The sequence below is a fragment of the Oxyura jamaicensis genome, chromosome 2, assembly GCF_011077185.1.
Source record: "Oxyura jamaicensis isolate SHBP4307 breed ruddy duck chromosome 2, BPBGC_Ojam_1.0, whole genome shotgun sequence".
NCBI lineage: Eukaryota > Metazoa > Chordata > Aves > Anseriformes > Anatidae > Oxyura > Oxyura jamaicensis.
In genome coordinates, this window is record NC_048894.1 from 117,944,526 (window position 1) to 117,959,980 (window position 15,455).

Consider the following 15,455-nt stretch of genomic DNA (forward strand, 5'->3'; position numbering starts at 1 on the left):
TGCAAAATAAATTCAAGTTTTTCTTATATCTAGCCACAGTAACTTCTAATAAATTAAAAATAAACAAGAGCTATTTCTATATATTTTATTACTGTTAAGAAATGGTCAAAGCTCTCATCTAAAACAATCTTCAGATTTCATTTTCATCTGCAGGGCTTTGTCAGAGAATTTGGAGAAGCTATTTTTGCAGTTTTTACTGAAGTGAGTGCCTCTGCTTGTCCCTTTGCTAATAAGCATAACAGACTGATCTCTGCTACTCCTGCACAAATATGAAGTAAAACAAGTGATTTTCATGTTATTCCTCAAGCAGTACTGTATTTTTAAAATATATTTATCTTTGCATTTATTACATCTGAACAGAAATACTTTTTTTTTTTTTTTTTTTTTTTTTTTTTTTTTTTTTACGATAAGATACTCTGTGTCAGCATTAGATATTTCAAAAATATTGAGTCAAACCTTTGCTTCAGTTCCACTGGTGTATTTCCAAAGTAACTTTAGTACAGTTAGTGAATTTACCCAACATGTGTACTGGAGCAAATAAGACATATTATTAGCAACCTATTTATCGTTATGATTGCAAGAGAGTGCCCATCACAATCTTGATGCTTGCAGATTCTGCCTGGGTTCACATCATTTATAGTCAGTCCAGCTTATGACTGCAGATCTGCAGGAGGAAGAGAACCTACTCTTGCAGAGCTAGAGAGAAAGGAAGATGAGTAAGTCTGACAAAATGTTTTGGACTTCTGTGCAATGCTTAAAACTTGCTCAGCACCTCAGAAGAGCTATCTTCTTCCTCTATGTAGCTCTCCTAACCACAGATTAATTTTCCTTCCTGTAAACTGTAGAGCTGTTGGGGAAAAAAGCTAATGTATTTTCCCTAAAAGTAATTTGCTTAAGGTAAACTAGAATTGATGATAATTAATGGTGATTAAAACATAGTAATGCTTGTATGAATACCGAAGGCAGTCATGTACTGCAGTCTCCAAATGCAGGGAATTCAAGGTAAAATGCGCTGAAAAGATGCTTGAAGTTCAGTTACCAAGATTCTGATTCACAAGGGAAAACAAAAGATCTTTGAATGTCTTAGATTTTTGTGGTTAGTTTTGTAGTTGTTTGACTTTTTATTTAATGGTGGCATTATCTGTGCTCTTTAAAGCGCAGCTTCCTAAAACACATAGCAACAAACAGAAAGTGGGCCAGAGCAACTACTGGATGGGAATGCCTGGCAGTCAGCTAAGTGGAATGTCCTTAAAAAGGCAAAGGAAAACCAGTAGTTTGGTATCATCAGTTAAATGTGCTTTTTTGTTTTTCCTCCCTGTCTTGTTAAATTTACTAATTCGAAAGGATGCAATATTGAGTTTATGATAACCAATCAGATACTGAAATGATTTACAATGGTTATAAAATGTAGACATGCATGTTTTAGCTTGGAATCAATCTACCTCTCAAAACTCTCTGAAGAGGAGATACCTTTCACAATGTGCTAGCTTAAAAAGTAGCCCCTGAACGTGTCAAGAGAACCAGCCTCTCCTCCTTGGGCTGGGGTCCTGTGGCTTGACCAGGATTTTAAGGATATCCCCCAAAAAACAAAAGTACCATGAAATACCCAACCTATTTACTTTTGATAAGAGCAACAAGAAATGCAAAGAGAATTGTTTGCTCAGGGGGAGAGGCAGAGCTGGATGATCTGAGGAGTTTTATAGCCAGCTGTGTGTACGGTGCATCCTGAATTCCACAGTAGCCCTATTTAGCAAGGCTGGAGATTGCTTCTTTCCCAGTGCTGAAAGCTTTCTCCTGCTGCTTGCAGCTTCTTTCATCTAGACCAACCACATTCAGCCTTCTCAGTAACATTTTTAGAAAGTATACTATTGAAAAAAAAGGGGAGCCCATTAATCCCATTATATTCATGCATCTTTGACTCTTTATTGCTTTTTAGATAAAGTGAATGACTTATTTTGAAGGAAATGAGTATGTTGTGTTATAAAATAATTGCTAAGCTTGGGTTTAACCAAGCTTATATTCAAAGCATTAGGGGGAATAACTTTTCAAGGATGCTGTCCTGAGATTCAAAGGAGTTGCCTTGGACTTCTCTGGGAAGAGACGTAGAGGAAAAGAGCACTTCTGAATAGTTTAGTATCTCAGGAGCACACTAAAGTATAAAAACTATCTTTGAGGAAATTGCTATGTCCTGAAATACAGTCATTATTTCTAAGTAACATGAAAGAGTCACAAGGAGATGGTGGAGCCACTGAAGTCATGAAGTGTGCATATGGCACGTTGGGGAGAAAATAGCTTCTGTCTGAAAAGATCTTTGCCTTTCTCTCTGACTTGTCATACACATGAGGTATTAACAAAGAGTAATCAAAAGGAACTTAAATCAGGAATAAACTGATATATGACTCGTCATGAAATATTCCTTTCTTCGCAGCTATTGTGCTCTTTATCTAATTTCCATAGCTATCTGATCAGGGCTGTTTATTTCACTGTTGAATTATTGCTGAAGTCTGAGAGGGCTCTGCTTTAAACAATGGAGCCAGTCAGCAGTGTTAGCAATTCATTTCCATAATATCTAGCCCTGTGAGGGTCTGCAAAGTCTGGATTTGCCCTTGAAGCTCTCTCTCATACCAGATAGCTTCTGTAGATATGGCCAGAATAGTGCTGGGTTTCAAGGACAGCAAGACACCTACTGGAGTGATGAGTACCTTTGATATTGTTTTTGGGTAGGTATTTGTTACTGATGATGGATGACTGTTAAATTTGAGCCATAAGATTGCTTGGGTCTGAAGAAATAAATGAAAGAATGCTGCCTTCCAGTTGTCAGATTGTTTCATGTGACTTTCTAGGCATTTTATTAAGTAATTATCTCCTGGTTTAAAGAGCAGGGAGCTGACAATAGGGAGATCTTGTTTGAAGCATCACTTTTTACCAAGTTAGCTTCCCTAATGCTATTTTCGAAGCCTGTATTTACTATATAATACTAAAGCAGTATGGCCATGGTGGGTGTGGAAGGGACAAATGGAGCTCCCTCTTCTTCTTGACTGATGATTGAGCAGACAATGTATGATGCAAGGATTTTTATTTTTATTTTTATTTTTTCTCTCTGCAGTGTTGCATGCCATGATGCTCAGGCTATATATATATTATATACATATATACACACACATATATATAAATATGGCAGGTCTTGACAGTATTTCTAGTAATAAATGGTTGGTGCCCCATACTTTCCACTCTGAAAAAATACAGGTGCATGACCCGATGTTTTTACCTGCCGTGAGCGAGGTGCCTGGCAGATGGCACCAGGGATATTCCAGTTTGCATTCAGTCCTAGTCAGTCAAGCGGGAAAGTATTTTGTTTGATGGACATTCTCCAGTTTTCCAGTGTTTTGAGAGTTTGAAATCTGCTCTATCAGAGTAGCAGACCCTTACAAAGGATGCATGTGTAAGGGTACAAGGAACTGCTACTTCTATGCCTTATCTTGTCAAAGGAAAGCACACTGACATTTAATATTACAATAATATTAAAAGCCCACCCACAGCCCACAGAACATGGATGGGCCAAGACAGATGATGGATACGCAGTTGCTGCATGCAGTGAAGCACGTGTCAGCTACAACCAAGTTTTTTGGAAACACTATGGGAAAGCTGTTTGCCTTGCACTCCTGGTCTGAGGAGCAGGCTCTCAAGCTGCTGCTCCCAGTGAAGGGACGTGTGACACCAACAGAGAGTTTGGCTTTTGGGAGCCCCCAGAGGGATGTGAGCCCTGCTGGGATGCTCAGCTCTCTGCCTGTGCTGCCTGGCAAGACCCACTGAGACCTCATCCATTTGTCATTTTATCTCTACTCATCTGACAGCAGAGCTGGGCTGGGAGGTATTGTTTCTCAGCTATTCTTAGGGATTTTGACACCTGCTGCTACTTTGCACATTGTTCTGGTGGGCAGCTTTGGCCTCTTCCCTGGACACGGCCTGACCCAGTGAAAATAGAAGGGAATTTCCATGAATGTCAATGAGGCTGCACCCTCATTAAGCAGGAGCTAGTTTTGACACTAATTCTTTCTTGAGGAAATTGTTGGTGATAATCAGTGCTGATCTGTAATAATCACCTTTGCCTGTGTTGCACCCGCACCTCTTGTGTGTGTCCTCTGGGTTTGGGCAGAAATAAGGCTTTAAATGCTATTGCTAAAGGAGGTTTAACTGAATTTACTTTGCATGTAGAGAGCTCTATTTGGGTTTATTATGGCTTGATTTGAAAGTCTGATTCCTCAAAGAAGCCAAAGTTCCTGAAGAACTTTTCCATTAAGGAGATTTCAAAGGTGTCTGAAATAAAACAATTATCAGTTGTGTGGATGCAGTATTATTCCTACACACCGTAAGCTGAAGGAGATGGCTGCAATACCTATAAAATGACATCTTGGAGAATTATCAAGTATATCACTTGTTTTTCATCCTGAACATTATACAGTACAAATAGGAAATAAAGTATTATTATTGGCAAAGAGAGACGACAAAACTTGTTTTTTTGCTTGTACACAAATTGTTTCCATGTTTCATTAGCTTCTGGAGGTATTCTGCTTCTTTCCTCTCCTTGGGGACCAAAAAAGGAACTGGAACACAGAGTGTAACCCCTTCCACGCCATTCCTCCTCTGACTGGACAAAGCCTTTTAGAACTTTAAAAACTATCATGACTGATCTGACTGTTGCTTTACTTTATATTCATGCAGGATTTAGGAAAACATGAGGCAGGATGGAGATAATTGCAAATGAATAATTACAAAGAATAGACAGGAATAGATGGATAATTACATAGCTTCTCTTAGGGACAATATTACTTGTCATTAAATTTGATGGACTGATTTTCTTTAGGATAAACAGGCAAATGTGCCTTCCTAAACACTTAAAGTTACTTCCTAAGAAACATACATTTTGTTTAGACAAAATTAACCCTTTTTGAAAGGAATAAAATGTTGGTAGAAGTAAAATCCTTGACTCAATTACAGCAACTTTTGTGGGGGTTGAAGAAAGCCAATCACATAACTTTTTAATCTTCCTGTTCAAGAAATAGGACAAAAAATTGATTGATTTACTACTTTGATTTCATAGGAGCATGTTAATTTCCTTATAGCCCTGTAAAATTAATTGTTTTGTGATGTTTTCTAAGATAGGCTGATGCGAATGTATTCAGTCTGAGCAACCAAAAATATTAGAGGAGTCTGAATCCAGATGTAGGTCAGTATTTTAGATTCGGCTCCTTTTGGACTGAAACCAAGTCTGAACATTTCCCCGAACTTTAGAGAAATTTACTTTCATGACTGGATGTGAATCCAAATATTGCACTTCAAGCAACAATGAGCACATCACAACAGAAAAGGTGTATAAAACCTCCAAGGTGCTTATATCAGAGATTCAGTCAATTGTGTCCTCTCTCTGAAACTGACAAAATCCAGTACTCCAGTTACCAGAATAGTTGCCCCCAGGGGCAGCTTTGCTCTGATTGCTGAGCATTAGGCTGGGCTCCTCATGGTATAGAGGCTGGGGTCTCTCACGGAATGGTGTGGGATGGGTACTGATGACAATACAGGGGCTTGCAGGAGGATGGGACACCCCCCTGTGAGGTGAAGTGGCAAGTGGGTCATTTGAATAGCGATGCCTTAAAGCATGAAGACTTCTGCATTTTGTAAGGGCTAGAATTATTATGGTGGATATCCCTATCTACACAAAAGTCCAGTCACTGTAAATCCTGCTAACTGGAAAAGACAGCACCCCAGAACTGTCATTTACAGTAACAACCAAAGTGGTTAAAAAAAAAAAAAAAAAGAAAGAAAGAAACAAGATAAAAATATACCTTAGGACAAATCTGTTGTTGTGTTGCTGTTGGGTGATGGATTTTCCACCAACGTGCCCTTGGCAGTGCTGACTGGTGAATAACGTACACATCCCAAATGCCTGGCAACACCAGTGCATGAGTATGTGTATGTGCGTGCACCGCCCCACACCACTGCAGCCTGTGCATGGAGATAATTTTTTCCCCCTCCAGGGTCGCAAAGAGCAACTGTACAAAAGACTTTTTTAATAGAATATTTTCTTATCTTTCGTAAAACATGGACCCACCCGACACTTGGACTGGTCTGTGGGCCCCACCCTTGCCCTTTTGTTTGGAGCCTGGGATCATAGGATGAACGGGGTTTGTAAGTTGCTGTTTATGTTCTTCAAACCTCATATATTTTGCTTTACAAGAATACATCAAGCTGCTGTGGACTTATTTGTGCTGTGGTAGGCTGTATTAGTTGGCAGCGGGGAGTGGGGTCCAGAAAGGGGAAGGAGGACATGATCCATCTATCGTGATCCGCTGGTGACTCCAGATGTGGGGCTGGTGACAGCACAATGATGGTGTTTTAAAAATGAAAGGGCTGGTGTCTGAACTTACTGTTCTAAAAATCAGGAAATCACTGAAATTGCTTCTCAGAAGTGCAAAATCACCTCTCAGAAGTGCAAAAATAATGTGTCTGAAAACAGAATCATGCCTTTGAACTCCTAGGGTTTCGAAAGGAGTTGTAACGCATTACGATCAGATGGTTTGTGACACTTCAGCAGGCACCTGGGGCATGTAAAAAGGACAACCTTAGCCTGCTTCCGATGTTTCCCAGTTTAACCTGTTCCCTTCACCAGACTGATGTTTGGTTCATAGTGGTGTTACTGAGGTGTATCTGGCCAGTACTAAAGCTCTAATGCAGAGCTTGGAGGTCGTGTGTTATTGATCGTGTTCTGGTATTTGCCACAAAACACTTTTCCCACAGGACAATGGGCTACTAAATCAATACAGTCAGACTTGGTGCCAGACACACAGAGGCTGACAGCAGGGGCTCGGTGGAGCCAGTCGTCACAGAGGAAGACACGGGAGGAACCTTGTCTCCAGAGATATAACCCTCTCTGTCACAGAGGACAAACGACCCAGCTGTAGGAGAATGGCTTTATCGCCTGGTGCAGACAACAGGCCAAGGCAATGAGGTAAATAATGGCATTTCTGGGCACTCTACCTCATTTGGGTGGCTGGAAATGATGGGGGATTAGGAAGGGAGTGCTGTTGCCCTGCCTGGAGGGCAGGGCCAAGTGTTGTGCCCAACATTTCTGCAGGAGGGTGCAAAAGTTACAGCAGTTTCCTACACGTGCAGAGGGGTCCTGCATGGGCCAGGTCACATGGGAAAGCCAGGCTTTGAGTTAGCACTGGTGTTCACTTTGGGCTGGTTTTGTCTGCTGCTTTGTTAGCCTTCTTGTCTGCTGTGGTTACAGTCCAAATTGCATTTCACACAACATCACAGCAGGGTGTGTTGACAGGGCTGACAGCTTGGCACGAAATGTCTCCTTACCTCCCGCCACCCAGCCATGGCACTGACAACCATGTCAACTTCCCTGAGGCTGCAGGACCCAGGGGGGGATTTCTCTTAGTAAGGTCCAACACCCAGAAGCTCCTGGTCTGACTGCAGATCCAGGAGGCAAGCGGTGGTTGACGGAGGGACCAGCACTCTGTGTGGTGCAGGACCAGAAAGCCTTGGGACATTTCTTTTGGAGCCAGCATTTATGGAGGTGCCTCTGGCACAAATAAGCTGGACATGCTGTACCGAAACTTCAGACCTTGGAAACACAGTGTAGGCAGCTGAAGGACATTGGAGCTGGAGCCACAGACTCAAGAGAGCACTGGTGTCCCTGGACCTAAACTGATTTGTAGAAATGGCTGCAGAGTCCCATTGGGTTTGATGAAAGGTTTTTGAATTCAAAAGATGACACATGAAGCATTTTATGATCCGCAAAATCTTCAGTTCTAGTGCTGATATACATCGAAAGCCACTTTATATTGTTTTGCAAGACACTGGGCAGTATAGGTGGTATTGGCTAATATATTATGCAGTCTTGAAAAATCCTAAATCCTAAATTTGCTCAATTTCTTATTTTGAAAAAATAATCAGATTAGTTTAGACAACAGAAAGAAAACAAACGTCACTAACGCTTGCAGCATGCCTGGTCCTACCTAAAAAGAATTGTAGAGTAAAATGGAAGTATTTAGCAGCAAGGAGTAAAATTGTAAACTACGCATTGCTGTGTCAATTCTGTGGTTACCTGTTTCAGAGGCCATCTTTTCAAAATTTGTTCCAGCTGAAGCCACACTCGATTTCAGTCTGGCAGGATAGCCATGGTAACAGTGTGCTTCCAGGTATTCATCAGGGTGGGGTGAAGAGTTGGACACACTCCAAAATTCTGCTCCGTGCTTTATTAACACCCTGAAACCCTACTTGCAAGTACTACACAATAAGGGAAAATAAGGATTGGAACTGGAAGAGAGAGAGAGAGAGAGAGGAAAATAGCTGCAGTAGTTAAATGTTTAACACATTGTTACCATAAGAAAATTGCAAGTAAGGTTTCTATATCTTGTGTGAACCCACTTTGTATGCAATAATATGACTTCAAGTTTGCTGCAGTACAAATGAATATGGGCCATGGAAGGGGACCTGATTCTTGCTTGCAGAGTATAGACTTTGGGAGGCTTTTGATGTGAATAAAATAGAGGATGGTGGAACAAACAACTTTGAGAATACAGATCCTGCCTCACACTTCCCAGTTTGCTTATTTATCCCCTTTTGATTGTTTCATATTACTGTTCAGAAATCTACATCTGATTGCTGTATTGAAGATACAGTCCCTGCACCCGTGTATCCCTACACTCAATGGGGCTGGTCAAAATGTACACTGTGACTGGAGCAGAGATACCATGATTTAATTTCGTAAGGGAAAATAACTTGTATGTTTCCTTATTCACCTTTTCTTTTGTGCAAGAAATGGCAGTGAGAAACAAGAAGCATGCCAAAACAAAGCAAAACAAAACAAAATAAAAACATCCATTTAGAAAAGCACTGGCTATTTGCAGAATTGAATTGAAGTATCAAAAGTAAAACTCTGCTTATTTAGCATCATGGGGGCCAGTGGAACTGTTCCTAAACAGTGTTGGGGAAGCAGTGTAAAACAAACAAAACAATCAAACAAACTATATATTGTCCTCTTAGCAGAACAGATATACTTCAGAAGTATGATAGCTACTGGTACCTTGGGTGACACACGAGGGATCACACAGCAAATTTCAAGTATGAGGTACAGAGCTGGAGCTAAAGATCAAAGGCTTATGGACTGCAACAAATGCATATCCCTGGAGCTGCACACACCAACATATTTACAATGCCTGCTTCATGAAAAGTGCTTAGGTAGGTTTCCCTGTTTCCCAGTGCGAGGGACTGGGATCCTTGGACTATCTGGCAAGACACATACTTGCTGCATTGGACTGCAGAGCAGGAGAGAAGTCAATGTAGATGCATAAGTGTTTTTTGTAATTAGGTATGGGGCATGTTTTGCCTGATCTGCTGTTAGTATGTTATAAATGCACTTTATGTTATAAATGCTAGGATCTGTCCAAATGTTCTGAAGAGTAATTTCATTTTTTAATGGCATTACCACAACAACTGGCTTTTATTTCTATTTATTTATTTATTTATTTAATTAATTAATAGACAGATCTGTGTGTGTCAAAGCACTCAGAAATGAGGGTGGGGGGAATAAGTGTCAAATTTTCTTGTGGTCAACACAGATATGTCTTATAGAAAGGTTTGCTTTTCGAGTTCCTTTCTTAAATTTATTTTCATGTTTCCATATGAATTTACAGGTGAAATATATTTTTATATGCAGGAAAAAAAAAGCTAAAGGAAGGAGGAATATTTTTATGGGTACAATGCCTGTTTTATCTTCTCATTTTAAAGACTCTGCAATGCTTGTCTTACAGGACTGACCTTTTTGGCCTTATCAACCTTGCTCTGCTACAAGGCCAGGCACCCCGACTACATCTATTACTGGTCACATACGGAGTTCTGTTTTCTGTTTTGTCACTAAGAAACCTGTGGGCAAACTATAGTGGAAACAGTTCAAAAACTGCTTCGGAAGTGGCTCAGCTGTCTGGGCAGTGATGACCATTGCAGGAGATGGGGAGAGCAAGCCAGTCCCATCCACCAGGAGCACAACACAAGGGCCTGAACCAGGAGAAAGATGGTGGTAAGATTTGGGGGGAGCAGAGCTAGGAAAATACCAGTGCTCCCCAGGTAACACCTTTTGGCAAGCTGCTCACAGTCATGGGTACGTGATTGAAAGTGAATGAGTTAATGCATTTATAGGAGTCGCCATCCCTTAGCAGGAAGTTATTATCCTTCAGCCAAGGAACAGTGGCTGTGTGTGTTCTGCTCTATTGTGGCATTCAGGACAATGGGTTAGTTTAAATCATCCTAAAGCATGCTATTTTGATAACTTGCTTCTGTAGGAGCAAGCCCTGATTTTGCATATTATTATTATTATTATTATGTGAATATGAACCATTATAAGGTTTTACAAGGCCTCTTTTGACAGGAGATGTCGCACTCTCATAAGGACTTTGCCTGGTTTGCCTTGTTTGAAGAACTAAACCCCAGTTTAGAGGCTTTCAAATTTAAGACGCTTTGAATTAACCTCATAGATCTAGTAAGAAAGAAGCTTTTTTTTTAAATGGGATGTTTTATTATTACATGACGCTAAAGTAGTTGAAGAGATTTCTTAGATATACTACAAAAGTGTAAATGAGTAAGTTTTTGAACAGAATGAAAAATTTACCCTGGAAATGATAATGCTTTCTAGTGAGAAGCATATGAAAACAAGGATTTAAAATAAAAAAATAGAAAATTATCATTAGCTGTAGCAATCAGTGTAACTGTTTGTAGTGTGAAAGACCCATTTATTTTTTCATATTCTTTGTAGTTCTGAAATTAATTTATTTTTAATTTGACTGTGTCAAATTATATCTGAACTCCTTTGCTCATCCATTGAGCTAACAATAATGTGGATTTACTGTTTGAATTTTCTGTTTTGGATCTCCTAATCCTGAAGTGAATGGAATTTGAATCAGCATATATCCTGGGAAGCTTAACAATATAATAAAAACAGTATTCTCCAACACTACCCTGCTGAATCAATCATCTCTAGATATGAAGGCAAGAGAATCAAGGTCCTTGTGGTGCAAAAAAAGGCCATGAGACCTCCAAATGAATCAAATCCATTCATCCAGCTACTTGATGTACTTCTGTTTGTGTTGTCCACAAAGAGGGAAATTATAAACCTCTCACAGACTGCGGCAGCTGAAGGTTAAGAATCTGTTCCCTGTTACTTTTAATGTGACATAGAATTAAAGTTTTATGTGAAAATGACGAAAAGGTGCTTTGCTGGGTAAAAATGAGATCTTGTTTATGCATATAGATTTCCTTCATGGAGTGGGACTTCTGCTCCCAATTTTTTGAGGTAGAATAAGATAGTGTATCGAAAAAGTCAGCAGGTAACATTTGCAAGACAGCTGTACAAAACACCAATACCAGTTCTGACATATTGTGTGTGTGTGTGTAATTTTATAATTCAATCTTCCCTTCTTAAGATGATAAGCTTGATAGTTGGGAAAAGAAGCATCACATGGGGGACCCACTGGCATGACAGGTCAGACATGAGCTTATTAGTCTTTAATGGGTGACAGGATGAGTCCTATAACTCAGGTAAAAAGGGGAGGAGAGGACTGAGTGATATTGTTCTTCTACTTTCCAGTAAATCAAATGCAAGCTGAGTCACATCAGTCTTAGTTACAGCCATGCCCAGTGCTTCTGCACTGCTGCCTTCTCCCTGCTCATGGTGTGGCATTGAGTTTTGACTAAAAGGGATGTGCTGAGCTTTGCAAAGAGCCCTTCTCCCATCCTGCCTCTAATCTCCCCCTTCCTTGCTGAGACCACGGAGGGTGAGGGTGGCAGTAGTTCTCTCCAGCTTGCAGCTGGAGGAGCAGCACGTTTCCAGTATCAGTCCCATACAAGTATTGTTATTTTTCCTGTCATGTTTGTTGGGGTACAGCTTTTCATTTATTTTTCTTGCAGAAAGACAGGAAAGCCGATCTGGAAAAAAATACCGCTCTCTTGTCATCAGTAATTACTTGGCCGTTGTGCCAGGCGTTGGCTTGCTGACAGTTTCAAGGCGGAGAGTGGGTGAGACCCAGCTGCAGCCAACAAGAAGAAAGAAGGAGAGAGATCTTAATCTGGCTTGGGCTTCACTCGCCCTCCCTTCTTTTCTCCTCCATCCTTCCCCTCCTTGGGGAGTCACAGCTACTGCTTCACACAATTAGTCCTCCCCATTCTTTGTAGGACTGCCTTTCTCTGGCCTGTGCAGATTTCTGTCTGCTTTCTTGTTAAATGTAACATCTACAGAAACAACCTACCCTGAGGAGGGAAATGCCTTAGGAGGGAATAGAGGCCTTACCCACCTTACAGGAAAAAAGATAAGTAGTTTTGTCTATAGAGAGCACTAGAGCAACAAGAGGCACCACGATTCTGCAGATAGTTTCCAACAACTATTTTTAAATTCATGCAATTTCTGAAATGAAATCCATGTATACTTGATAGCTTAAAAAATGTTCAAGTCATCGCCTAGAAGGGATGAATAATGTCCTACAACAGCTCAGTGTGCCAAATTAGAGTACGATTCTGATGGATCCAGAAACTGGGAGTGACTAACATTGCTCAGGTGGGATGAAATAAGATGTGTGGAGAGGCAACAGGTAGGAGGTCTTCTCTCTCTGACACTGCTGAAGGAAAGACACAGTTCAGGTGTGTGAAATGATTTCAGGATGAGGGAGAAGAGGCTCACTGCTTGTACAGAACAGGCCTGCGAGCTGACCTTGTGCTGCTGGCTCAGGTAACTGCTGGCTTCCGACACAGCCAGGCTGTGAGGTTTTCAAATCCCAACGCAAAGTGGTCTCCCTTGATCTAATGGTGATAAGAGGGTCACATGGTTACCCACATTTGGAGTTAAGCTAGGATCCTAGCACGTTCAGATGCACTGCTGGTAGATTGCCACCTTCTTTGCTGTGGCTTTTGAGTTACACTGTGGTGCTGAATGTTGCCTCCAGAAATGAAAATGTCAGGTGTTGGGGTAATCCTGCAAGTGATGGAAACTAGTGCCATAGCCATGGTTTCAGAAATCGAATGGGGCAGTAAAACCAGCACAGCCAGTGTGTGTAAGCAGTCCACACTGTAGGGAACACAGTCTGTAAGGCTTTAAGTTTGCATTCTTCCCCTGCTCTTCGTGATCATCCAGCAGACCTATTGCAGAAAGCTGGCCCTATGAGAAGCACCACTGATGTACTGCTGAATGGCAGTTCTTGTCCTCTTCCTCCTCTTCACTCAAATCTTTCACCTTTGCAGATTTCTGCACAGAAATCTTCTCCCACTACCCCAAGCTGATGACAAAATCCCTACTGGCTATAACAGAGCATACTCTTGGAGAAGAAGCTGCCAAAAAGAGTTTGCCAAGAGCCTGATTTTAACACAAAGATTTCATTCCCACTTCTTCAGTCAGTTGGATGACATCTTGCTGACTGGAGCCCTCTTGCATATTAGGAGGTTATATTCAAACACTACCCTCTAAAATATGTTTCTGTGTTGACATTTTTCCTTTCATCACCTGAAAGTCATGGCTTATGGATGGGAGGTTTGTTGTTGTTGTTTCTAATTTTAAAAATAATAATTTCTGTTTAGAGGAAAAAATCAAAATAATTCAGGGGGATTTACAAGGAGATCTGAGAACACCTGGCAACATCAGTTCAACATTTTTTTTTTTTTTTTTTTTTATGTGACAGAAAAAAGAGCATGTTTCTCTGTGGTATGTGCTGAAAGCCCAGCTCAAATTAAGAACTCTGGGTAAGACTCCCTTGTCTCCCTGGCTGCAGCACCACCAAGCTGTCTAGCACTTGGCAACATGGATTTAGATTGGATTAATCAGCTTAATGAACATGAGTGTGACAAGAGGATATTCTCCACTCTATGCAAGCTGCGTCTGGATTTGGGGAAGAGTAGATCTGGGGAGCTAACACGGTTAAACTGTGAATTAAGTCTGTGCAGACATAATCAGAAAAGCTAAATGTTAGGTACTTCACTATTGATTGGCAGCATTTTGATTTAAGAATCCCATATTAATCAGAGATAAAACAAGCTGCACTGTTTGTTCATTTTTTGTTGCTTTGCTTTTGTTTCTGTTTTAAATCTACTTATTTATTAAACTGATTAAAATACTTCTTGTGGGTGGACAGATCTTCATGTGCTCTGCACAGTGCTATGCTTCAGCTAGGTAAGGAAAAACACAAGACTGCATGAGTCTTCTTAACATGGATAAAAACTTTTAGTCTTGCAGGAAGGGAGTTATAAATTTGCAACTGGTTCTTAACAGCAAAGGGGACACGGTAAATCTCTGTCAGCTTTTAGGCAAGCGATAGAGCTGATAATACAGATGTGTTAATATCAAACTGCTATCAGTATCATGTCAGTACCTATCTGTCTCAGAATTTATAACCTGTTAACAACAGGGAAGTGATGTTGTCTAATGACCTGAGGACAGGACTATGAGCCAAGAGGAAGTGGGGAAAGGAAGCTGCATAGAAGAACAACTTCTCTGAACAGGATGTCTGGTCCTGCTGCAGCCCAATTTTGCTATATTTTCCTTTGGAGTTCAGTACATCTTGGAGGGTCATTCTCCTGACTCATTAGGCATGTTTACAAACTAGCAAATTACATTGCTGACTGTGGTATTAATTGGTCAAAACTGCTCTTTTTCTGGTCATTTAATTATGGTTGCCTGGCATATTACTAAGTTTGTCTCTGTCTCTCAAGGTTTGCCTCCCTTGGCAGAACAATCAAGTATCAAAATTACTTTCATTGCAACACTTCAAAGCCTTATTTTAGCAAGACAGCTCTCCAGCGTGAATGTAGAAACCGTCTGCTTCACCTCAGGTTATCTTGAGAGATTTACTGGGATCCCTAAAAGTGAAAACTCAGATGTTTTCCTTTTGTCTATCAGTTTCTTGAAAGTTTCTGAGAAGTACTGCTTCTGGGGAGAGGAAAATTAGCTGTATCTGAATTGGTAAAACCCTGTGTTTCTCCACAGGTTCAAGAAAGTGGAAAGTCAAAGCCATTTTCTTCATATAATTTAGAACAAGCTCTGTAGCTAGAGCAAGCTCCAGGTATAGACAAGACAGGCAACTGCTAAGGCCTAAGGTAGATTGACCATATATGCAATGCCTTCTTTGTTTGTATGGGACCTGCAGAAGAAAAGACTGGAAGCCGATGCTGCTCCTCCACCCAAGAGAGACTTTCATGTCCACAGGGCAGCTGAAGCAAGGAGGGCCTCTTGCCAAAATATCCAGGGCTCCTTTTGATCATTCCAGATATGCCCCTTTCCCCTTTGCTGATTCTTATAACAGGAATGGTCATGGCTTTGTCTTGTATTTTAGAGCAGGAAAATTCAATACTTCTGAGAAGTATTGAGTCAGCTCTGTATACCTATGCCTGATGTGAGAGATACTACTTTGTAG

At 40.8% G+C, this 15,455-nt stretch overlaps 1 long non-coding RNA gene across 1 annotated transcript in view; it reads left to right on the plus strand.

The window, feature by feature from the left end:
• Positions 1 to 12,904: 12,904 nt before the first annotated feature.
• LOC118162958 overlaps positions 12,905 to 15,455 on the plus strand; it is a 39,451-nt gene continuing 36,900 nt past the window's right edge. Inside the window, exon 1 of the long non-coding RNA XR_004748739.1 lies at positions 12,905 to 13,579. This is a non-coding gene — a long non-coding RNA (uncharacterized LOC118162958). The remainder of the gene's footprint in view (positions 13,580 to 15,455) is intronic.